The sequence below is a fragment of the Mus musculus genome, chromosome 19, assembly GCF_000001635.26.
Source record: "Mus musculus strain C57BL/6J chromosome 19, GRCm38.p6 C57BL/6J".
In the NCBI taxonomy this organism is placed as follows: Eukaryota; Metazoa; Chordata; class Mammalia; order Rodentia; family Muridae; genus Mus; species Mus musculus.
This window is the reverse complement of record NC_000085.6, coordinates 14,201,507-14,225,034: the sequence shown is the minus strand read 5'-3', so window position 1 is coordinate 14,225,034 and position 23,528 is coordinate 14,201,507.

The following is a 23,528-nucleotide window of genomic DNA, read 5'->3' as shown; positions in this document are numbered from 1 at the left end:
CCAGGGGAAATTCAGAGGACACCTGTTTATTTGAGTTCCATTCCTTCTGTTTCTTTCCTTTGATAAATAAATAAGAAAGAAGGACATTTTGGAAGGAAAGAAGGTGAGGGCAATAAGTTAAAAGAGGTAGTTACCGGATAGGTAGCCACGGCATTACATAGTTTATCCTTGGTTAGCGTGAAGCTGTGCACTTGAGGCCATGTTCACAATGCCCTCATCATGCAGGTCTATATTATACTGGTCACTCAGCCTCATTGATGTTTCTAGCATCAGCTATAGACTAAGTGTATTAGGAACATGCTTATATGATCATTACATACATTGCCTTTTTTTCTCTTTTTTTATTTTTAATATTTTTTATTATTATGTATTTTCCTCAATTACATTTAGAATGCTATTCCAAAAGTCCCCCATACCCCCCCCCCCACTTCCCTACCCACCCATTCCCATTTTTTGGCCCCGGCATTCCCCTGTAAATGAAGGTGTAAATCTAGAATTTTGCTCAAAATTTCTATAGAAAGAAAAAAATTGCCAATAATTTTGCTTTCAATTAAGTGAATTTATTGGTTTTTCTTGATTAAAAAGTAAAGATGAAAATGATAGTATAACATTACAAACACATGGAATATCTACAGTATGGTTTGAACATATCTGAGAATGTATGTTTATGTGTGTGGGTGTGTGAGTGGGTATATGGTTTGAGAGGTGCTGATTTATACCATGTCCTCTCTGTGATTCTAGGCCCATATAAGGCATCTTGTGGACTGTCTCATGCATTCTAAATCATTGTGGTACCCTGTTAAGATAGTTATACAGGTCTGATGGGTGTCTAGAGAATGTTCAAGGCTCATCGTAAGGTTGAACTTCTGGTTATAAATGATTATAGTGAACGATGGAAAGTAAAATCAGCAAAGAGAAGAAACTCCCAAGATGTCCTGAGGACAAGATGCCCACTCCCAAGAGTCTCTTTCCAGTGGAGTCAAAATGGATGTCCCTGATTCCTTTAGCAATTTTACATCCCTTTACAGAGAAATGTAAAAGTGTGTCTAACAGAAAGCTCCAGAGGCTTAAAAGCTGGAGGTTTTGGAACTTGACCATGGGATGGGTATCAGGTTGGGCCAGGTATTGGTTGGTCATTCCCTCGGTCTCTGTTCTATTCCCCATGCCTGAATTTCTAGTAGACAGGATAAATTTTGTATTGAATGTTTTATGGGTGGGTTAGTGTCGCTAATGCTCCACTGGAGTTCCTGCCTGGCTACAGGAAGTAGCCTCTTCAGGTTCCATATCCTCAATGTTATAAGCTAGGCTATCCCCATTGATTCTTGGGTGTCTCCCTTTTCCCAAGTCTCTGTTTCATCCTATAGATGTCCCCCACCTTCTCACCCCTGTCAGTTGCAGATTCCCATTCAATTTCATGGCCATCTATCCATCTCTCCTGTCATTCTCCACACTTGATCCCAAACACCCCATTCCCCTCTCCACCCACTCCCTCGAAGTTCCCATCCTCCATCTGCCTCTTATGACTATTTTACTCCCCCTTCTAAGTGAAATTGAAGCTTTCTTGCTTGGGCCTTCCTTCTTGTTTAGCTTCTTTGGTCTGTGGAGTGTAGCATGGTATCTGTATTTTATGGCTAATATCCACTTATAAGTGAGTATATACCATGTATGTCTTTTAGGGTCTGGGTTACCTCACTTGGGATAAATTTCTCAAGTTCCATCTATTTACTTGCAAAACTCATGTTGTCTTTGTTTTTAATAGCTGAGTGGTATTCCATTATGTAGATGTACCACATTTTCTTTATCCATTCTTCAGTTAATGATACTCTCTTATGCCTGTAGACAGAAGCAGGTTGTCTTCTGAGAGGCTCCATCAGCAACCAACTTAGACAGATACAGATCATCACAATCAAACAGTGATGGAGATTGGGGAGTCTTATGGAAGAATAAGAGGAAGGATTGTGGGCCCTACAGGGGATAGGAACTCTACAGGAATACTAACAGAGTCAAATAATCTGGACCCTTGGGGCTCTCAGAGTCTGAACCACCAACTGAACTACACACATGGGCTGAAGCTAGGCCTCCTCTCACCTATGTAGCAAATGTGCAGCTTGGTCTTCTTGTATGTCCTGAACAACTGGAGTGTGTGTGTGGGTCATTCCACAAGTTGTTGTTTGTACACAGGGTATGTGCTTCTAGCTGGGCTACCTTGTCTGGCCTCAGTGGGAGAGGAAGTCCCAGGGAATTCATTGAGAACAACAAGTCTTCAGTCTCTTGGAAGCCAGAAGAAGTAGGCTCTAATATCAGCAAAGGAATGTCTCAGCAACTAGATAGATAAATTTGCCAGTGAGAGTGAGGGCAAGCAGGGAAGTATCAAAGGCTTCCCTTTTCTGTGTCATTTTATGTGGGCTGCCACAAGAAGGTGTGGCCCAGTCATAAGGTGGGTTTTCCCATATTAAGTGATTTAATCATGAAAATTCTTCCAGGCTTGCTTGGGTTTTAGTTGGTTACAGATGTAGTCAAGTTGGTAAGTAAGATTAGCCATAGAACTATACTAGTAGTTTTTATTTAATTGATGATTCTAATATATTACGGTCAAAGTCATTTGTCATTTCACTACCCAACAACCTTTTCAATTTAGGTTGCTTTCAAAATTGAGATTGTATTGGCACTGGATGATTGAAATTTTCAAGATACTTGAGGTTAAATATCTAAGATAAGATTTTCCACAACCAAGCACTTTAAGGCCAGGGATAATAAAAACACGTTGGAGTGTCCCAAAATGGCCACCAACAACCTCTTGATTCTTTGTATGTACTGCTTCGTCCATTTCAGCAGGGAATGTGAATTTGCTCTACTGTGTCTGTGTTAACATCTTTTCATTTTGTAATAGGATTTTTCTAAGGTGCTACACTGGCTATGAATTTGAGGTTCTGCTAAAACTTCCCAAATACCTAAGATTGTAGCCCTGTACCATCAGACCAAACTTCTCAATGGTTTGCTTTGATCAAAAGACTACAAAGATACCTTATTATATCAGTGCTGGGCCTGGCCTTCATGACTCCTGAGCATCCTCTCTTTTCCTTGGAAGATCAGATACCATGTACAACATCCACTCTATGAATATACCCAGTTGGATGTGTGACAAGACCATAACCCAAGCATAAAGAAAGCCTACCAAAAGCAAGAAGCAGGGTCACAGGCTTGTGACCCTGCTGAATGCTCCGACTGGTTCCAGCCTCTGACACTATCCTAGTTAAGAGCACATGTCAGGGAGTATACACTGTCCAAATTCCTGATTGACAGATCCACATTCAAATGGAACAGATGGATTTTAAGTGATTAAATCGAGGGAAGTTCATCATGTGCTAACCAATAGAACGCAATATCAGTTAACATTTTATTTGCTAACAAAACTAGAATGGCAATTTTGTTTTTAAAATGAACACAAAATGTTCCTTAACATCTATATGAAGTAGCCTATAGTTATTGCTAAATTTCAAGTCATTTTGACACATCAAATCATGAACCACTAAAATTTAATGTTCCTTCCCAAGTAGAAAGTAGAAAACACCATTTCTTTATTTAAACCTTACTGGTTTTACCTGATTTGGATAAGTAACTTCCCTTTGACTAATAATTTTTTTTTGGTTTTCATAACAAAAACTTCATAAATATATGGTGAGAGAAAACTATTACAATACACACCTCCACATGCACTTTGGCAGTTTCAACTATTGTTGTTTACATTATGTAATAATTATCATTTTTGAAGAACCATGCTTGTGATAGTTCTCTATTCATGTGAATCAATCCAAAGAGAGGGAGAAGACATGGAGAGTATCCTTCCTACTACACTCCTGAGACCGCCTTTCTCTTCTCCTTAAGCAGAGGCATATTTTCCACTTAGTGCTCTAGTTAGTGAGCACGAGAATATTGACTCTGAAGCAGAAATGAAGTGATTAGCCTCCTTAAATCCCCAGCAATGGCTGCAGTCAAGTTTCATAAGTGCCTCTGATATAAACATTCCCAGAAACCATTTGCCAAAGGAGCAGCCACTTACAGAAAGGTTGAAATAAAATTTAAACAAGACATTGAACACAGATTTACAATACTCTCATGACAAAAACTGTGGTTTCAAGTTTTTGAGGAGTTTCTGTGGTTTCAACCGAGGACATAGTGTGTGTTGAACATTAGCTATTTGATGCTTAGATGTGGAATCCAAAACCACTTGGAAGGTTTAAACATTGGCAGCCATGAAAACAAACACAAGACCACATTCCCAGAACCTAAAGGAAACCAAAGCAAACATAATAGAAGACAGATGAATTGCTTTCTATATGAATGATAAAGCTGCAAGAAAGCTTAGCTTTACACTGGCAAGGTAATCCTCATAATTACACGTTGGGCACAGTGCAGATTGAAGTGCTATGTGCCATAGTTGCAAGATGAATGCTATGCTCTTACATTCCTTTGGTCTGCGTCATGTGACCATGGTGGATGGAATGAGAATTAGGCAGTAGGCGAAAAGGAACTTTAAGAGAGATGGTTCTTTTTTGTTTGTTTTATTTTGGGTTTTTGTTTTGTTTCCCTGTTGGGAATTTGTGCCAGTGTTGCCCTGTGGCTGAATACTCTTCTATGTGGGTTTGTGCGGGATGGTTTGAAGGTGTTGAAGGTTGGATGTGGACAGGTGGGTAAACTAGGAGTTTGATGATATAGGGTGGTAGGTCAATGTTTTGGTAAGGCTAATGGTTTTAGAAAGCTGACTGTAAGGCTGATTGTAATTTTGTTCCCTACTAAAATGATGTTAGATCATGAGTGCTAAGATGCAGATAGCTGCTTTGTAGGTATTTCCCATTGAGGTAAAAGGGTTCCATTAAGCATGCTGTTTTTCTCCAGTTCATTAAATAATTTGATGCTCTTGGGAATATAAATAGGCCATTCAGTACAAACCCAGTAAGGTGACCCAAGTTGCCTAAATATGGTATGAAAAAGAAATCTCACCTAACAGAGGACTACAGGAAGGATCTAATTTAGCTGTAGAAAGGCCTTATTGTTAAGGAGCTACCTATATCTTGATGCTTTTTGTACTATGTTTCATAGTTTAGTTACTCTTCAGGTGAAATGATCATAAGAAAATCTGTACCTTCCCTGGATAAGTTTGTAAAAATTAAACTAGATTAGCCAGTGGCTAGAAAACACACTGAAGACCAAGCAGAGTCTGAGAGGCTGTGCCAGCCAGCATTAGTGTTCACAGTATCTTCCAGACAAAGAGCAGGGGTTTCAGAAGAAGAATTTGGAAACATGCAGATAGGAACAAGATGGAAATTCTTAACTGAAAAACTTGTTTCTGTGTCTAGAAACTTAGAGTTAGAATGTACATGAGAGTTTGTCATCATTACTTTCCTGCCATTGTCACACTAGTTGATAAGTAAGTATTTGATATACCTTGTACAGAAACATACACACACACACACACACACACACACACACTAGGACATGGTAGTCTAACAACAAACACACAATCTATATGAGCTTCATTGATATAAAGTGTTAGAATTTTTATAAGTGATTGAGATAACCCTATGAAAACTTGCACATCTGTTTTGTGTTTTCTGTTATTGACTGAATGAATCTCCTAGAAAATTGTTTGCTGACAATAGACATTTTGACTACGATTTTATGAGTAAATCTCATGACAGGTTCTAGAAGGCACAACCCGTTATTCATTCACATGTGGTTCACTGGGGTAGAACAGCAGGACTTAAAGTTCAAGTACTGCTTACCTTGTGGGAATCACTGACGTTGACTGGAGTTCCCCTCTTGGCTTTTTTCTCCAAGTGGTTTCTCAGGTTGTTGCTCTAGCATATAGCTTCTTCTTCAACAGAATAGTGAATCTTTACATGTCATGTTAAATCCAAGAGGGCAAAGTGGACGTCTTAAAATCGCTTAAAGCCTGGACCTAGAACCAAGAGCCACAATTGCCTCCTCCTGACTTGCTATGAGAGGAAAACAAAAATCTCTCTTAACCTATTCTGTTGAGGTGCTCTGTTAGGTGGGTCAATGAGTCTTTCCTGCTCCAAGGCTAAAAGCTGGCTTATGTGAAGATTGAGATTGTGTCCTACTCATGGTCTTTGTTCTTTAGCATCAAACCCAAAGGGCTTTCTTAGGCAGCCAGGAATACTGGTGTCAGTATTGCTCCTAGAGCATTGCTGTTACTTTGCTTACCTTGTTTTGGGTTAATCCTCTCTTATTTCAGTTAAAGAGAAAATCTTTGTTGCTTTGAGAATTAGAAATCTTTCTAGGTGAGTTAGATGGCAAGAGATGACCCTATGAATTTCAGAAAGGTGCCCCGAGAAAGAAATGGTAGAGGGCCCAGAATTAAGTGGCAAGAGTAAGCATTACCATTCATGACAATCCTCTAAGGATCCTTAAAGGAAAGGAGCAGGCAAAACTAACGAATTATTACCATAAACCTTACTTTCAATATGCAGTTGAAAACAGTCCATCTACCAACAGTGTAGTCATGAGAATCTGATCATATCATTTCTCCAAACTTCCTAGCTAAGAGAAGGAAGAAACTATACCTTAGGCTCAAAACCTTACTGGGTACATCACAGCTTAGTTTGACTGCATAACTCCAATAGACTGAAAAGTAGCAGATGTTTATTAAATATAAAAAGACAGAAATTAACTACTTTGCTATATCTTGTGTCCCCCCCCCAATCGGTTTCTAGGGATTCTGAAATTAGAAAGGACTACTAAATAATTATCAGAATATGATCCCAGGCCACAAAGAATTAAGAAGCCACACAACAGCAGGCCATAGGAAAATGTCTATTATTTCTAGCTTTGTGACCAAAAGGGTCCCTCCCTCTGTTTTGACAGACACACCCAACCTTTAGACATTATAAAACCACATTGTCATTTACAAGGATCATACTTAAGAATGATATAACCAAGCAACAACAACAGCAATCTCAGAATGTTTCAAGGAAGTTTACTGTTTTGTGTTGGGATGTTTCATAGCTATCCTGGCATGGACATGTCTGGTCAGTTGCAAGTTGGGCTCTCCTGGAAGCCTTTGGAGAAATTGTAGTATAACATGAAGGAGGAAGAAGACCAATGCTGTTGAGAAGGACAGTCCAGAGAAGTCCCATCTTGAACTTTATTCTCCCTTTTCCTCTATCTTTCCTCCCCATTTTCCACTTACTTCCTGTAGGAGTCAGTCACATTGGTGTTTTTCTCCAGAAGATGGGTGCTGGTTGTCCAATATATTATAAATTTATCCATAAAATCTTACCTATTGAAGACTCTGTGTTCTAGGCTGTGGAATAAGCTTAAAGCCAAGATCATCTATTTAAAAACATAGCTGGGAGATGAGCTGAAAGTACCAGTGAATACTGGGAATGCGTCAAAGAAAAGTACTGTTTTTGACTAGTTCCACTTCATGCTCATGTCTTAGCCTTCTTCATTGATTTCTCCTCTTCTTCCTCAAATGTTTGTGCTGAGCATATTTGCCTATACAATTCCTTTGGATGGAAACTTCTAGGCATACAGTTTTTGCTATCTATCTATATGCTAATAATTTCCAAATTTATATCTTAAAGTAAAAATTCCAGGCTCAAAAATGCAAGTGCCATTTGATATATATTAAATTTTGAAAAGCATCTTAACCAACATATTAAAAAATCACTTGAAAAACATACCTTGCCAGGGCTCAGGAAACACACACACACACACACACACACACACACACACACACATATACACCACTTCCTCTTTCAAGGCATCCTATATCAATATTAGTAATGGCTCATTCTTATCCCCCCTCAATTCAATTATTTATGTCATATATCTAGAATTGGTTTCTTATTTTTCTGCTTTATTCGTCCCTAAAATAACTCTATTCCTAGCCAATTCAATTTCTGAAACATTCAGATCTATCTTCTTCCTGTATTTACTATTAAGACTTAGCCTAAGTCTGTAAGATATACTTCAGATGATATGCCACTAACATTTTGGTTTTGTTGTCTATAATCAATTCCCTACTCAGAAGTCAGTGATTTCCTTTAGCAGGCAAGGGTGATTTTGTATACAGTCATTTGCAGTCTTCTCACATACAGAAGGGAGTCTCATAGTGGAAAGCCCTGCATGGACCGATCTTGCCCATATTTCCTACTTCATTCAACACCACCCTCTTACATGGCCCTTGTGCTTCCAGTTTTCAGTTGCTGTCTTAACTCACATCTGTCTCAGCCTCACAGCACTTGTTTTTACTGCCCCTTTGCTTAAAATTCCTTTTAATGATGGAGTCTTACAATTGGCTTGGCAAATCTGATGCTGTCTCCACAGATATTCCTCGGCTGCTACCTCCCATCATACTGTTGTTTCCTTCACCATTCTTCTCATTGTGTGATTGTTCATGGAATTAACTCTCCTGATAATCTTATCTGATTAGTTATCTACTGAGAACAATCAGATGGTCTACTTTGACCACTGTTTGGCAACTGGTGATTTCTCCACAAATATTTGTTGAACGTAAGTTTTGAAACTGAAGATATTTGAGGGTGTTCAATGTACACTCCATAGATAAATGGATGTATGAATGACACACAGCATTTGTTGGTGTTATTCTTGGAAATGACTTTTCTCATACAACTAATCCCACTTTACTCTGTATGGATTAATGTGTATGACTTAGAATTTTGTCCACTGTTTATAGTATAAAATCTATTGGAAGAAGCTGAGGAGGAGGGCGTCCCTGTAGGAGGACCAACAGGCTCAATTAACCTGAACCCCCTGAGATCTCTCAGATACTAGAACACCAACCAGGCAGCATAGACCAGCTGATATGAGGTCCCCAACACATATACAGCAGAGTACTGCCAGGTCTGGATTTAGTCAGGGAAGATGCACCTAACCCTTAAGAGACTGGAGGTTCAGGGGGTTTTAGAGGTCTGGTGGGTGGGGTGCAGGGTCGGGAGGACATTCTTGTGGAGACAAGGGGCAGAGAGCAGGTATAGGATGTGGAGGGTGGACCAGGAGGGTAATAAAATCTGGAGTTTAGAATACATACATACATACATATATACATACATACATACGTACATACTCAACCTAGATTTTAGAGCAAGGGATAGATATTTTTTAAATGCAATACTTTCTTAAAATTATTCCACTAGATTTGAGACTTTTACTATGTTGGAGAATATTACTATCAAGTAACAAATCATTATCATCATCATCATCATTATTATTATATTTTACTTTTTCTTTTACTTTTGACATTATAATATAATTACATCATTTCCCCTTTCCCTTCTCCTCCAAATGCTTCCATACATTTGGCTTGGTCTTTTTTTAATTCTTGGCCTCTTTTTTTTTCATTAATTGTTGTTGCATGCATATATATATATATATATATATATATATATGAATATATATATATATATTCCTAAATATAACCTGATCACTCTGTAAAGTGTTACTTAGTGCATGTTCTAAAGACTGACTATTTGGAATTGGAAGACTAATTGGTGTACTCTTCCCAAGGAAGACTATTTCTCTCACTTTCAACATTCCTTTGTGCCTGTAAATCTTTTGGGTTGGGATGAAGGCCATGTGTTCTTTCTTTCCCTCATCCACTTTGGTATTTCTAATGTCTTTGTTTGGCTCATGTTTACATAATCATATTGATGAGATTCTTTTTTTTTTTTTTTTTTTTTTTTACTCATGTAGCTTCAGACATTACTAGAAAACACAACAATTTCACAGAAAATTCCTTAATCTGGTTCTTACAATCTTTCCATCCCCTCTTCTGCAGTTCTCCCCGGCATTAGGTGAAGGAGCGCTTTATAGATGAATCCATTGTGACTGGGCTCCACAGAGTTAAATTTGAATAGTTGGTGGTCTCAGTCGGTTGCAAAGAGAAGTTTGCTTGATGAGGGATGAGCACTACACCTACCCGTGGGTAGAAGAGCAAATGTTTAGACGGTTATTGGGGATTTGCTGGGTTAGTAAAGTGGCAGTTGTGGGTTCTCCTCTAAGATCTATGATTTAACTGGCCCTTGGTGGTTGGTTAGGTTTCTAGTAGCAGGTATAACTTTTCTCTTTTGAGCAGGCCCTGAGTCTAATTAGAGAGCTGTCAAGTACCACCAAGGTATACTTGCCACTACTGCTCTCTTAGGGTTATTATGCCATCCTGGTTGTTGTGCCCAACCTTTAGAAGCTTACACACTGATCCTGAGTTCTATGGAAATTTGTTTTCAGAGAGGAGAAATTCAAGTAAGTTCCACCTCAGGGGCCCCTAAACCTTGTTCTAAAAGCATGGGGTCTTTAGCAATAGGGACTTACCTTCCATCTCTTGGAGAGGGTGGCAACCAAAGGCAATAGTGACAGCCTGAAATGTTTTGGGAGTTTCTTGAACAACCCTGACCAACAAGTCAAATGAGGATTTTTGGTGCCTGATGTTGGGGGTTTTTGTTAGGTGGTTTTTGGCTTTCTTTCTTTCTTTCTTTCTTTCTTTCTTTCTTTCTTTCTTTCTTTCTTTCTTTCTTTCTTTCTATCTTTCTCTCTCTCTCTCTTTCTTTCTTTCCTTATTATACTAGTTATTATTATAATGATTAGATATATGTTGTATTATAGGCTTTGCTTTTAGGTAGTTAATAGTGTGAGTCCTTATGAAATTTTCAGACATGTTATTTTATCCTCATCCCTTTCTTCTGTGTTTGTCACTATTTGCACCATTCTTAGACTACCCTCAGTCTTTTTTTTTTTTCTCATCCCCCTGATCAGATCATTTGTATCCTGCTTCCTCCATCTCTATTGTTCCTCTACTTGCTACTGGATCCATGGTTTCTTTCAACTTACTTGGCTCTTGAAGTTACTCATGGATATGTACCCATATCTAATGATTTAGAGTTTGGAGCTCTGATGAGAAAAAGCATGTGATATTTGCCTTTCTGGGTCAAAGTTCATGATTTCACTTATCTTTATAGCTGATTAGTATTCCATAGTATTCCTACGTACCACATTTTCACTATTACTCAGTTGAAGAGCATTTAAGCTGTTTCCATTTCCTACTTGCTGTGAATAGAGCCGCAACAAATATGGCTGAGCAAGTATCTGTGGAGTCAGACATGTAGTTTTTTATACTCCATATTTTATTTCCTGCCCCCTCATCTATCCTCTGACTATTCCACATCCCACACTGCCTCCCCACCCCTTGTCTCCACATGGATGTCCCCACTCCCCAATCCACCTGACCTCAAAACTCCCTGGGACCTCCAGTCTCTTGAGGGTTAGAAGCATCATCTCTGAATGAACACAGACCCGGAAGTCCTCTACTGTATGTGTGTTGGGGGCCTCATATCAGCTGGTGTATGCTGCCTGTTTGGTGGTCAGGGTTTGGGTCCGGATTAATTGAGACTGCTGGTCCTCCTACAAAATTGCCGTTCTCCTCAGCTTCTTTCAGCCTTTCCTAATTCAAAAACGGGGGTCAACTGCTTCTGTCCATTGGTTGGGTGCAAATATCTGCATCTGACTCTTTCAGCTGCTTGTTGGGTCTTCCAGAGTGTGGTCATTCTAGGTTCCTTTTTGTAAGTGCTCCATAGCTTCAGTAGTAGTGTCAGACCTTGGAACCTCCCCTTGAGCTGGATCTCACTTTGGGCCTGTCACTGGACCTTCTTTTCCTCAGGCTTCTCTCCATTTCCATTCCTGTAATTCTTTCAGACAGGAACAATTATGGGCTAGAGTTGTGACTGTGGGATGGCAACCCCATCACTCACTTGATGTCCTGTCTTTCTGCTGGAGGTGGGCTCATAAATTTCCTCTCCCTGTTGATGAGAATTTCATCTAAGGTCTCTTCCTTTGAGTCCTGAGAGTCTCTTACCTCCCAGGTCTCTGGTGCAGTCTGGAAGGTCCCCCCAACCTCCTAATTTCCTAGGTTGTCTGTTTCCATTTTTTTCTGCTGGCTCTCAGGGCATCAGTCCTTTTTAGATTTTTGAGAATTCTCTAAACTGATTACCACAGAGGCTGTACCAGTATTCAATCCCACCAACAGCATATAAGGGTTCTTTCTCCCCATACCCCTCTCCAGCATTTGCTGTAGGTCATTTTGTTAATCTTTGACATTCTCCCTGAGGTAAGATGAAATCTCAAAGTTATTTTGATTTGTATTCCTTTAATTGCTAGGCATTATGAATATTTTTGAGATATTTCTTAGCCATTGTTTTTATTTTTCTTTTGAGATTTTTCTGTTTAGGTTCCAGGCCTATCTTTTGAATGGATCATTAATATTTCTACCACATATATATAAATGGTATTAATCCTCTGTCAGATGTATAGCTGGAAGATTTTCTCCCGTTTTGTAAGTTTCGTACTCATTCTGTTGATTGTTTATTAGTGCAGAGGGTTTAGTTTTGTGAAGTCCTCCATGTCAATGGTTGACCTTAATTCAATGGAGTCCTATCAGCAAATCCTTTCTAACAGTTATATCATGAAGGGGATTGCCCACATTTTCCTCTAGCAGTTTTGGAACTGTACATTTCAGGTTTAGGTCTTTTATTCATTTGGAGTAATTTTTTTTTCTATATATATATATATATATTCTATATAACGCAGCTCTAAATCCATTCCTAGCCTGTGGGCGTGCAGCTTTCCAGCACCATATGCTAAAGACGCTTCCTTTTCCTTGTTTGTTTGTTTTGTTTTGTTTTTCCAGCTTACACTTTTGGAGTGTGTCAAGTAATATGTGACTGAAGCTATGTGTGTTCATGTTTGGATCTTAAAGTTCTTTTTCATTGATCTACATGTCTGTTTTTGTGACAATAACCATGTTTTTTAAAAAATACGATGGCTCTGTAATGTATCTAAGACCTGGAATTGTAACCCTTCCAGCATTGTTCTTTTTGCTCAAGATTGATTTCAATCTGAGGTCTTCTGTGTTTCCATATGAATTTTAGATTTTTTTTTCTATTTCTGTGAAGAATGAGGTAGGAATGTTGATTGGGATTTTTTTTTTTGAATGTACAAGTAGCTTTTGGTAGAAAGGTCATTTTCATGATGTTAATTCTATCAATCCTTTGGTGTGGGACACCTTTCCATTTTCCTAGTATGTTTTTCTATGTCTTCCATTTAAAGTGTAATGTTTTCATTATAGAGTCCTTCACTTTCTTAGTTGGGATGTTTTAGATATTTTTCTTTGAGGTGATTGTAAATGGGAGTGTTCCCTTCTCCATGTTTGCTGTTAGCATATATAAAACCAACTGATTTGTGCTTTAGTTGATTCAGTCATTTCTGGAAACTTTCTGGTAGAATTTTTGAGATGTCTAATGTTAGGATTTTTGGAATCTCTAATTTGGAATCACACCCAAGTGAGGGATGTGTTGTCTCCAGAATCCAAATAGACCCACTAAACGTTGTGCTTCTTTCTTGGTTGTAGGAGGGGCCAGGTGCAATAACTTATCTTTCACCTTAGAAGGAATATCTCTGCATGCCCCACACCACTGGACTCCTAAGAATTTCACTGAGGTAGATGGTCCTTGAATTTTGGTTGGATTTATTTCCCATCCTCTGATACGCATATGTGTTACCAATGAGTCCAAAGTGGTTGCTACTTCCTGCTCACTTGGTCCAATCAGCATAATGTCATCAATATAGTGCACCAATGTGATATTTTGTGGAAGATCCAAACGATCAAGATCCCTTCTAACTAAATTATGACACAGGGCAGGAGAGTTAATATATCCTTGAGGCAAAACTGTGAAGGTATACTGTTGGCCTTGCCAACTGAAAGCAAATTGCTTCTGGTGGTCCTTATGGACAGGTACTGAGACTCCATCTCTATACATTATGTCATCTGCATATAAGGATGGCTTGAATTCCTCTTCTCTTATTTGTTTCTCTTTAATTTCCTTCTCTTGTCTTATTGCTCCAGCTAGTATTTTGAGCACAATGTTGAAAATGAGGAGAAATTGTGAACATTCCTGTTTAATTTCTGACTTCTATAGGTTTGCTCCAAGATTTTCTCTATTTAGAATGATGTTGACTGTGGGTTTTTTTGTACAAATCTTTTATTGGGTTGAGGTATTTTCCCTCTAGCCCTATAATCTCTAGAAATTTTATCATGATAGTGTGTTGGATTTTGTTAAAGGCCTTTTCTGTATTTATTGAGATGTCTTTGCAATCATTGTGTAGTTTAGCACACTTATTGGCTTGCATCTGTTCATGCATCCTTCAGGAAGAAAGCAAACTTGGTCCTGGAGGAAATATAATTTTGATGTATGACAGGTATACTGGCTTGTATCTCTCTCTCTCTCTCTCTCTCTCTCTCTCTCTCTCATATTTCTTGATTTCTTCTTTGACCCAGTCACCATTCAGGATTGAATTGTTTAATCTTCATGAATTTGTGTATTTACTAGAGACTTGGTATATTAGAGTGATACTGGCTTCTTAGAAGGAGTTTTATATGTTCCTCTGTTTCTATTTATTTGACTATCATAAGTATTGGCTCCAGATTGGCTTTAAAAGTCTGATAGAATTGTATGAACCCAGCTGTTCCTGGACTTACTATTTAGCTGGGAAGATTTTTATTACTAGTTCAGTCTCTTAATTTGTTATGGGTTTGTTTATGTTGTTGAATTCTTTGTGGTTTATTTTTGGTTGTTTGGCTAAATCTAGAAATTCATCCATTTCTCTCAGATTTGAAGTTTAATGGAGTACAAAGTTTAAAGGTATATTTTTAGAATAGTAATTTCTTTGGGGTCTTCGATAACGTTCCCCTGTTTATTTCATTTTTGACTCTATTAATTTGGGTCTTGTCTTTTTTCTTTTAGTTAGTTAGGCCAAGGGTCTTTCAATCTTGCTTATATTCTCAAAGAACTAACTCTTATATCTGTTCATTCTTTTTATTGTTTTTGGTTTTGTCTCATTGATTTCTGTTCTTCTTCTTATTATTATTAATTATTATTATTACTATTATGTCTTTGACTGAGATTGGGCTTTGTTTTTTCTTGTTTTTCCAACTTTTTGAGTTAGACAATTAAGCCATTTAATTGCACTATTCCAGATATTTCAATATAGGCACTTAGAACTATAAATTTTCCTTGCAAGCCTGATTTCATCAGTGTACCAGAAGTTTTGTAATGTGTTTTATTTAGCTGCAGAAAAAATTTTCCTCCTTTCTTGATTTCTTCTTTGACCCATTCACCATTCAGGATTGAATTGTTTAATCTTCATGAGCTTGTGTATTTACTAGAGACTATATTTTTGCTGTCAGTTTTAAGTTTTATTGCATTGTAGGAAGATACAATACAAGAACTTATTTGAATCTGTTTTTTAATTTTTAAAGATTTGTCTTGTTTTACAGGGTGTGGTATATTTTTGAAAAACTTCTTTGTACTGCTGTGTAGAAGGTACGTGTATTTGGTGTTTTGGTAAATTCCATTTGCTGTTTGACGTTAATTAAATCTGGTATTTTTCTGTTAACTTTTTGTATTGGTCTAGTGGAGAAAGTGAGGTATAGAAGTCAGCTCCTATTAAGGAGTTGTTGTTTGACCGTGTCTTTAAATCCCGCGCTACATTTTTAAAAAGATGAAAAAAGGGACCAGAGTTTGGTGTATGCATGTTTAGTAAAGAAATATCTTCTCGATTAACTGTTATCTTGACTGCAATAAGATGTCATTCTTTATATATTCTGATTAGTTATAGTTTGAGTCTATTTTGTTTGATGTTTGGATAGCAATGCCTATCTTTAAAGATAAGATGTGTTTCTCTTTTTTTTTTGCATAAAGGGTTTATTTTGAATGCTTTAAGGAAGGATAGAGTTACATCATAATTATAAAAATTACTTACAGAATTAACAGAGATGTACCGTGTATACTTCTAAATGCAGAGAATAGGGCACTGTTTCCATGATGTAAGGATATGTTTCTTATAGACAACAGACAAGTGGATTTTTGTATCTTGATCCATTTAGTATGTCTATGTCTTTTGAGTGAAGAATTGAGGCTATTAATATTTAAAGTTATTATTGAAGTGTTGGTTAATTATTGTCATTATGTTAATTTTTGATATTGGTGTTTGTGTTTTTAGAGGTTCTTTGTGTTTTAATAACCATGGCTTTGTATTTCCTTCCATACTTTCGATACCATGCCTCTCTTCAACCTGAAATATTGCTACCTGTATTTTCCTTAAGTGTGATTTATTTGATATACATTATTTTAGTCTGTTTATATTGTGCAACTTCCCCCCCCCCTTAACTATGGCAGATAGATTTTTCTGGGTATATAGTGTAGGCTGGCTAGCATAGTCTTTTAGGACTTGCAATGTATTATTCCAGGCTATCCTGGCTTACAAAGTTTCCATTGAGAAACCAGTTGTTATTATGATGGACTTTCCTTCATATATGTATTGAAAGCTCCAAGAGAAAAAAATGCCAAGTTACTTTGCTTTGCATACTTAATGTTTTTATATGATATGCTGTGGGGGATTTTCTCTTCTGATCTTGTCTATTTGGTGTTCTGTGTACTTCATTTATCAGTATGGATTTCTTTAGTTTGGAGTTTTTTTTCCTATGATCTTATTGAAAAATTTGCTTATTCTATTGTCTTGGGGTTCTTCTCTCTCAGCTCTGCCTATAATTTGAAAGTTTCTTTTCCTGGAATTACGTAATCCTGCCTTTTCCTGTTATTATTGTTTTTATTTTTTTATTCCTTACTTATTTGATCTAGATATTCTTTATCTTTGAGTCCTGATATTCTATCTTGTGCTTGATTCATTCTTGTTGTAAGGATTTCCTTTGAGTTTTCTTATGAGTTATTGTATTTGTCGATTCCATCTTTATTTAATCTTGGATCCTCTTTGATGTTTCTCTCTCCTTTTTGAACTTCATTCTCAAGTTCTGTATTGTCTTCTTCATTTCTCTCAGCAGCATGTTTGTGTTTTCTGGGGCATCACTCAGGAATTTATTCTTAAGTTCTTTCTACTTAATTTTATTAAACTATTTCTTCGTGTCTTCTTTAAATTTCTTGAATTCTCCAATCAACGTTCATGACTGTACTTTTAAATTCTGTATCCTGGAGTTCATCTAGATAATTCTTATTAGTAAGCATTTCTTTTACAAGACTACTAAGATTTAGAGAGAAATTAGTGGCTTGATATTTTACATTGTAACTTTGCAATGAGTGTGGGAATATGTATTTCTTTTGTTAATTCTAAGTTTATACAGACAGAGCAGATTGGGGCAGAAAAGAGGAATTGCAGACAGGTTGGACCTAGTGGTTGAAAATGGCTTGAATGAATTGAAGTCAGATGTACAAAAGGGTCTGGCATGGTGTATAGAATGTGCTTCCTGGTCAAATGTTAGAGATAAATCTGCCAACATATAAAGGTTTTATATGTCCTGGAAATGGTCTGTGGGTTTGGGACAGGAGAAGTCCTAGCAGAAGCCTAGAGATTAGATGAGGCTTGTCATGAGATTCTTAGGCAAATGCATGGAACTAGAAAATATCATCCTGAGTGAGGTAACCTAATCACAAAAGAACACACATGGTATGCACTCACTGATAAGTGTACATTAGCCCAAAAGTTCAGAATACCCAAGACACAATTCATAGGCCACATGAAGTTCAAGAAGAAGGGAAACCAAAGTATGGGTGCATTGGTCCTTCTTAGAAGGGGAAACAAAATACTCATGGGAGCAAATACAGAGACTAAATGTGGAGCAGAGACTATAGGAAAGGCCACCCAGAGACTGCCCCACCTGGGAATCAATCCCATATACAGCCACCAAATTGAGACCCTATTGTGCATGCTGACAGGAGCCCGATATAGCTGTTTCCTGAGAGACTCTGCCAGAGCCTGACAAATACAGAGGTGGATGCTCACAGCCAACAATTGGACTGGTCCCCAATGGAAGAGTTAGAGAAAGGACTGAAGTAGTTTAAGGGGTTTGCTACCCTACAGGAATAACAACAATATCAACCAACTAGAACCCCAAGATCTCCTAGTAACTAAACTACCAACCAAGGAGTACACATGAAGGGACTCATGGCTCCAGCTGCATATGTAGCAGAGGATGGCCTTGTAGGGCATCTATGGTATAAGAGGCTTTTATTCCTGTGAAGGCTTAATGTCCCAGTGTAGAGAATGCCAGGGCAGGGAGGCAGAAGTGGGTGTGTGAGTGTGGGAACACCCTCATAGAAGCAGGGGGAGGGATAGTAGGGTAGGGCGGTGTCCAGGGGAAACCGGGAAAGGGGTTAACATTTGAAATATAAATAAGTAAACATCAGGGTCCTAGAGGCTTGTTCAGATGGATACACCAAAGACCAAAGGCACATAGATGGTTTCTGCCTGAAACAAGTCTGGAATCAAGGGTTTGTTTCCCATGGTTAAATTACTTGGGACCCTGCAATGTTTTTCCTATGATAAAATTTGATGTGTATAGTATGTGTGATATACATATACATATAACACAGGTGGTGATAATTTGGTGTCAGTCCTAGTCTTGTCTTGTTTGGGACAGAATCTCTTAGATGTTGACCACTATGTGTGCATCAGGCTAGATGGCCAGTAATCTTCTGTGGTTTTTACTGTCTCTGCCTTCCATCTTGCCAAAGAAGTTTACATAGGTTCTGGGGACTCAAACTCTCTCTCTCTCTCTCTCTCTCTCTCTCTCTCTCTCTCTCTATATATATATATATATATATATATATATATATATATACACACACACACACACACACATATATACATACATATACATACATATATATATATATATATATATATATATATAACTGTAGATATATACACAAACACACATATATAATCTTTATATATTCTATATGCATATTGGGACAACACAATACAGAACTAAAAAACATCAGTATTCAAGTGGTCAAGCTTATTGTACTTTCCGTGAGTTTTTGTTCCTGAGGCCAGGAAGAATCTTTTGTTAACTTTTTAAAGAGCCACATATATATTTAAAGTTAAACTACTGTAAATCATGTGAAGTTTCCAATTAATTTTTCAACAGTAAATAAGAATGGTTCCTCCTTCTTTGCCAAACACTTGCAATTGCTTGGGAGACTACATGGACACTTTCTGAAGTACTCAGGCTGCCTCCTCAGATCTGCTGTTTTCAGCTTGGACTTACTCTACTATCATCATTCCATGGGCCTCTGGTAAACATATTCCCAGGTTCACAGAAAGGCCAGTGGAGAACACTCTGCAATTTTAAGGGCCTCCAATGGAGGAGCTAGAGAAAGTATCCAAGGAGCTAAAGGGGTCAGTAACCCTATAGGGGGAACTACAATATGAACTAACCAGTACCCCCTGAGCTCGTGTCTCTAGCTGCATATGTATCAGAAGATGGCCTAGTCGGCCATCATTGGGAAGAGAGGCCTCTTGGTCTTGCAAACTTTATATGCCTCAGTACAAGGGGAATGCCAGGGCCAAGAAGTGGGAGTGGGTGGGTAGGAGGTGGGGTGGGGGGCTGGGGGACTTTTGGGATAGCATTTGAAATGTAAATGAAGAAAATACCTAATTAAAAAAATAAATTAAAAAAAAGCCTTCAACTTAACATTTCTGTTTTAATCTACAGTAAAAAGATCTGTTAGCTGGTAAGTCTGATAGGTAGCTCTGAGGTTGCTATCTTTCATTTCTTTTCTTTGGTATAGCAGCAAATCTTTAAGCTCTCCCATTTTGGTGATGTAGCATCTATTTCCAAAGGCAACTAAGAGTGTGTCAACTATTTTATGTGTCATCAGTTCAAATTCTTCCTGCAAAAGACTGATAACATTGAACTAAAGAGTTAAAAGACTGATATTTTCATGACCACCACCCCCCCCCCACCCTTGTCTTAAGTTTCCAGTCTTGGTTTTCCAAACCTGTTATCCCCTACCAAACTTTTCCAGAAGGTACTTTATTCATGTCCTCAAATACACCTTTAAAAAAAGTGTATAAAAGGACGGCTGCACCAAAGCAAATTCTTAGTACCTTGCATTTAAGAGAAGAAAAATTTATATCCTGAGTAAGACAATAATATAAAGATTTATTTGATGATCTGATTCTACTGAAGAGATACAATGTTGCCACATGTATGTTTGTGCTACTGCTTATTCCAGAAGGAGGAGAAAATGCTATAAATACTGGTGTAAAACACTGACACAAATGGGGAAGACAGTTAATAGACTTGAAGATTGGAGGGAGTTAATTAGGTCGGTAACTATTCATGGTGTTACAAGTTTTATTACCTTGGTGTATCATGTAGGAAAATGTCCTTTCAGGGATGTGTTAACCTGAAATATTTTTTATAAAAGTATTTTTCAAAGTGTGGTTAAGGGACTGCATTCTGAAATATCTGCTCATTTTACATGTCTCATGTCTCACCTGAGTCAGACAAAACGCAGTACCAAATGGGAACAGCCTTGGAATCTATATGTTAAGGAAGGACCTCAGATTGTTTCATCGATTAAAACATTTGTAAATCTCTGCTTTATATCCTGTGAGTAAAGCGTTTATATTCTCATCCAGATCTTCTTCTTCAAATTCAGAATCTATTCAGAGAAGAATGTTCTGGAAGACTTTGAATTTCATCTTGCCTTGCCAACCAAAAGTGCAGGAGCCACTGTAGACTCTACTCCCTCCCTCAGCCAGCACTCCACTTATTGCTAAGTGCTCTTATGTCAAGCTTCTTAGAATTCTTAAGTCTATCTCATCCTCTCTATCTCCACCTTTTCTAACATATCAACTGATAATGGCTTTTCATCTGTAAAGTGATGAGACGTTGCAGAATATATCACCCCCCTTTATGAGCCTCTAACAAGTGATATGAGAAGGAGGAACAGTGGGGATGCTCTGGCATATGTGCAAGCAAGAAGTCTTTCTGTTGTTTGTAGAAAGTGGAAAGCAATATAAAATGCTTGGTCTGTTTTAATTATCACTATTGAAAAGCATTAGCAATAAAATACTCCTTGCTGTAGAACTGTTCCCATTTAGACCCTGCCCCTCCACAGTTTATGCATATTTCTGCTATCATCATATATACCACTTTATGTAATTGTTTGCATATTTTCCCATCATTCTAAATTGTAAGCTCTTTATTGATTTCTCAGAGGTCAGCCAAAAGGATTTCTTTGTGTTATGGAAGTTTAATGCTAATAAATATAAATCATATATATTGAGATAAATTAATTATTTTAGAACTATGTACAGGGATGATAAAATTGCAAGATTAGTTATGTGTATATGAATACTCATTCATGCAAAAATTTCTAGAAATTGTGGGAGAGGGATTATACAAATGTAGGTTGCTTATGAAAATAAGATGTCATTGTGTGTGTGTGTGTGTGTGTGTGTGTGTGTGTGTGTGTGTGTAGTACTTGGTGTTGAACCCATTCTACCAGTGAGCTATCCTCTGGATTAAGTAACTGAAAGACAAACTCCCTGACAAAATCACTAATTGAGTAAGTCACTCCCCTAATACTCACTAGGGAGCACATTAAGACACACCGTACACATAAACACACACACACACAGACACACACAGGCACATAGACACACAGGCACACAGACAGACAGACAGGCACATAGGCACACAGACACACACAGGCACACAGACAGACAGACAGACAGGCACATAGGCACACAGACAGACAGATAGGCAGACAGACAGACAGACAGACACACAAATACACACACACACCAGATGACCTTGGAAAATCAGGTTCACAATGAGAAAGGAACACAGAACAGACTTGCTACTTATATACTCAAGTATTATATAAGAATGTTTCTATAAACTTTCATTCATTATGGAATTTGGTGTCCTTAGATTATAAGGTGTAAAGAGTTTCTCTTAAGTTAAGTCATAGCCATAGTGACATCAGGGCACACACTATTCTGTGCCTGTATGATGCTGGTGAATACATTTACAATGGTAGCTATAGAGAAATATTTGTTTGTAATTCTGTATCACATATACTCTCTGATACTGATTATAAACAACTCCTGGTTTATAAATGTACTCTGGCTCTACTCTTAAATATATTTTTAGAGGGTATCTTCTATATAGTAAAGCTAACTGAAACACTTCAGGGGTCCTTCAGTGGGGGATGTCTTCCCCACCAAGGCATCTCTTTCAATGTGACGGTTCCAGAAGGCCTTATGGTAGGATGAGGTGTAGAAAACAGTGATATCCATGATTCTGATCTTGTCAAGAAACAAGCTAATGTATGTCTTTATGCCTTAGCTTTTCACAAGTTAAAATTTAAAATAGTAAAAAGCTTATATAGCATGAAAATATTTTCATACAGCTCTACAATATACTTATATTTTAAGCTGCATTATCATAAAAAGTAAAACAATTATAGCATTAGAGGGTCATGAAATTGCTTCCTATGAATATGTAGGGCTACATTCTGTAGCTTCCTGGGGCACATGATATGCTGCTGGCAGAGAACATGCCATATCTGTAAGTATATCATCTGCTTTTTGCCACCCATGATCACCCACAATACAGTGGCCATTGCTTTCATTCACTTTTAAAATGGTATTATTCATTTCATCGTCCTTGTGTTTTGAGAGCTTGTACATTTTGGATAAAAGATTCTTATTAGTTATGTCTTCTGCAAATATTTTCTCCTAGTCTTTGGCTTGCCCTCAGGTAGGCATTACCTCATTACAAAGACACCATTTCACTGAATTCTGACAGTCTGTTCTTCATCTTGTTTGATGTACTATATGTAATGTGTCTTTTTTCCCCCTGTGGCTATTTCAAGATTTTTCTCATTTCTTTGATTTTTATCAGTTTGAATTTTTATGCGCCTAGTTGTAGTTTTCTTCATATTTATCTTACTGTGAGATGCCAGAGATTCTTGTAATAAATTTTAATGTGTTTTGTAATTATTTCTTTCAATACTTTTTTCATTTGTTTCTTGTCTCTTCTTCTGAGTCCTCAGTTATGAATGTATTATATTGCTAGATAGTAGCTCATGGACCAGGGAAGCTCTATTCATTTCATCTGATGGATTTTCTTCCTTTCCTTAGAGAATAATTTCCATTATTTTGTCCTTAAGTGCATTGGTCTCTTTCTTGCTTTTCCAATATGCTGTGCCTCTCAGTAATTGTTTCCTTTAAGTATAAAACTCCTTTGCTTTTAAATTTCACTTAGTTGTTTGGGGGGTGTTTTTCTGTTGATATATTCTATCTGCTCATTTGTTAAGATCACTTTTAAATTCCTTAATATATTTATCATAATTTTATGGTTTCTATTCTATATTGTTAGTTATCTCTATGTTTTAAAAGACAGTATTATTATTTTCAGTTATGCTCCATTTTCCTGCAACCTTGAAGTTTCTGAAACTTATAACAAAAGTTCAGTCAACTTGTTTTCAAGTACAAAATTTTATTGTCATTGAGTTGTTGAATGAGTTGTTCATGTATATAAACATATATTAAGTTATGCATTAATAAAAGGTAATATACAATGTAATTAGACATAATTAAAAGAATGCAGATCAGATAAC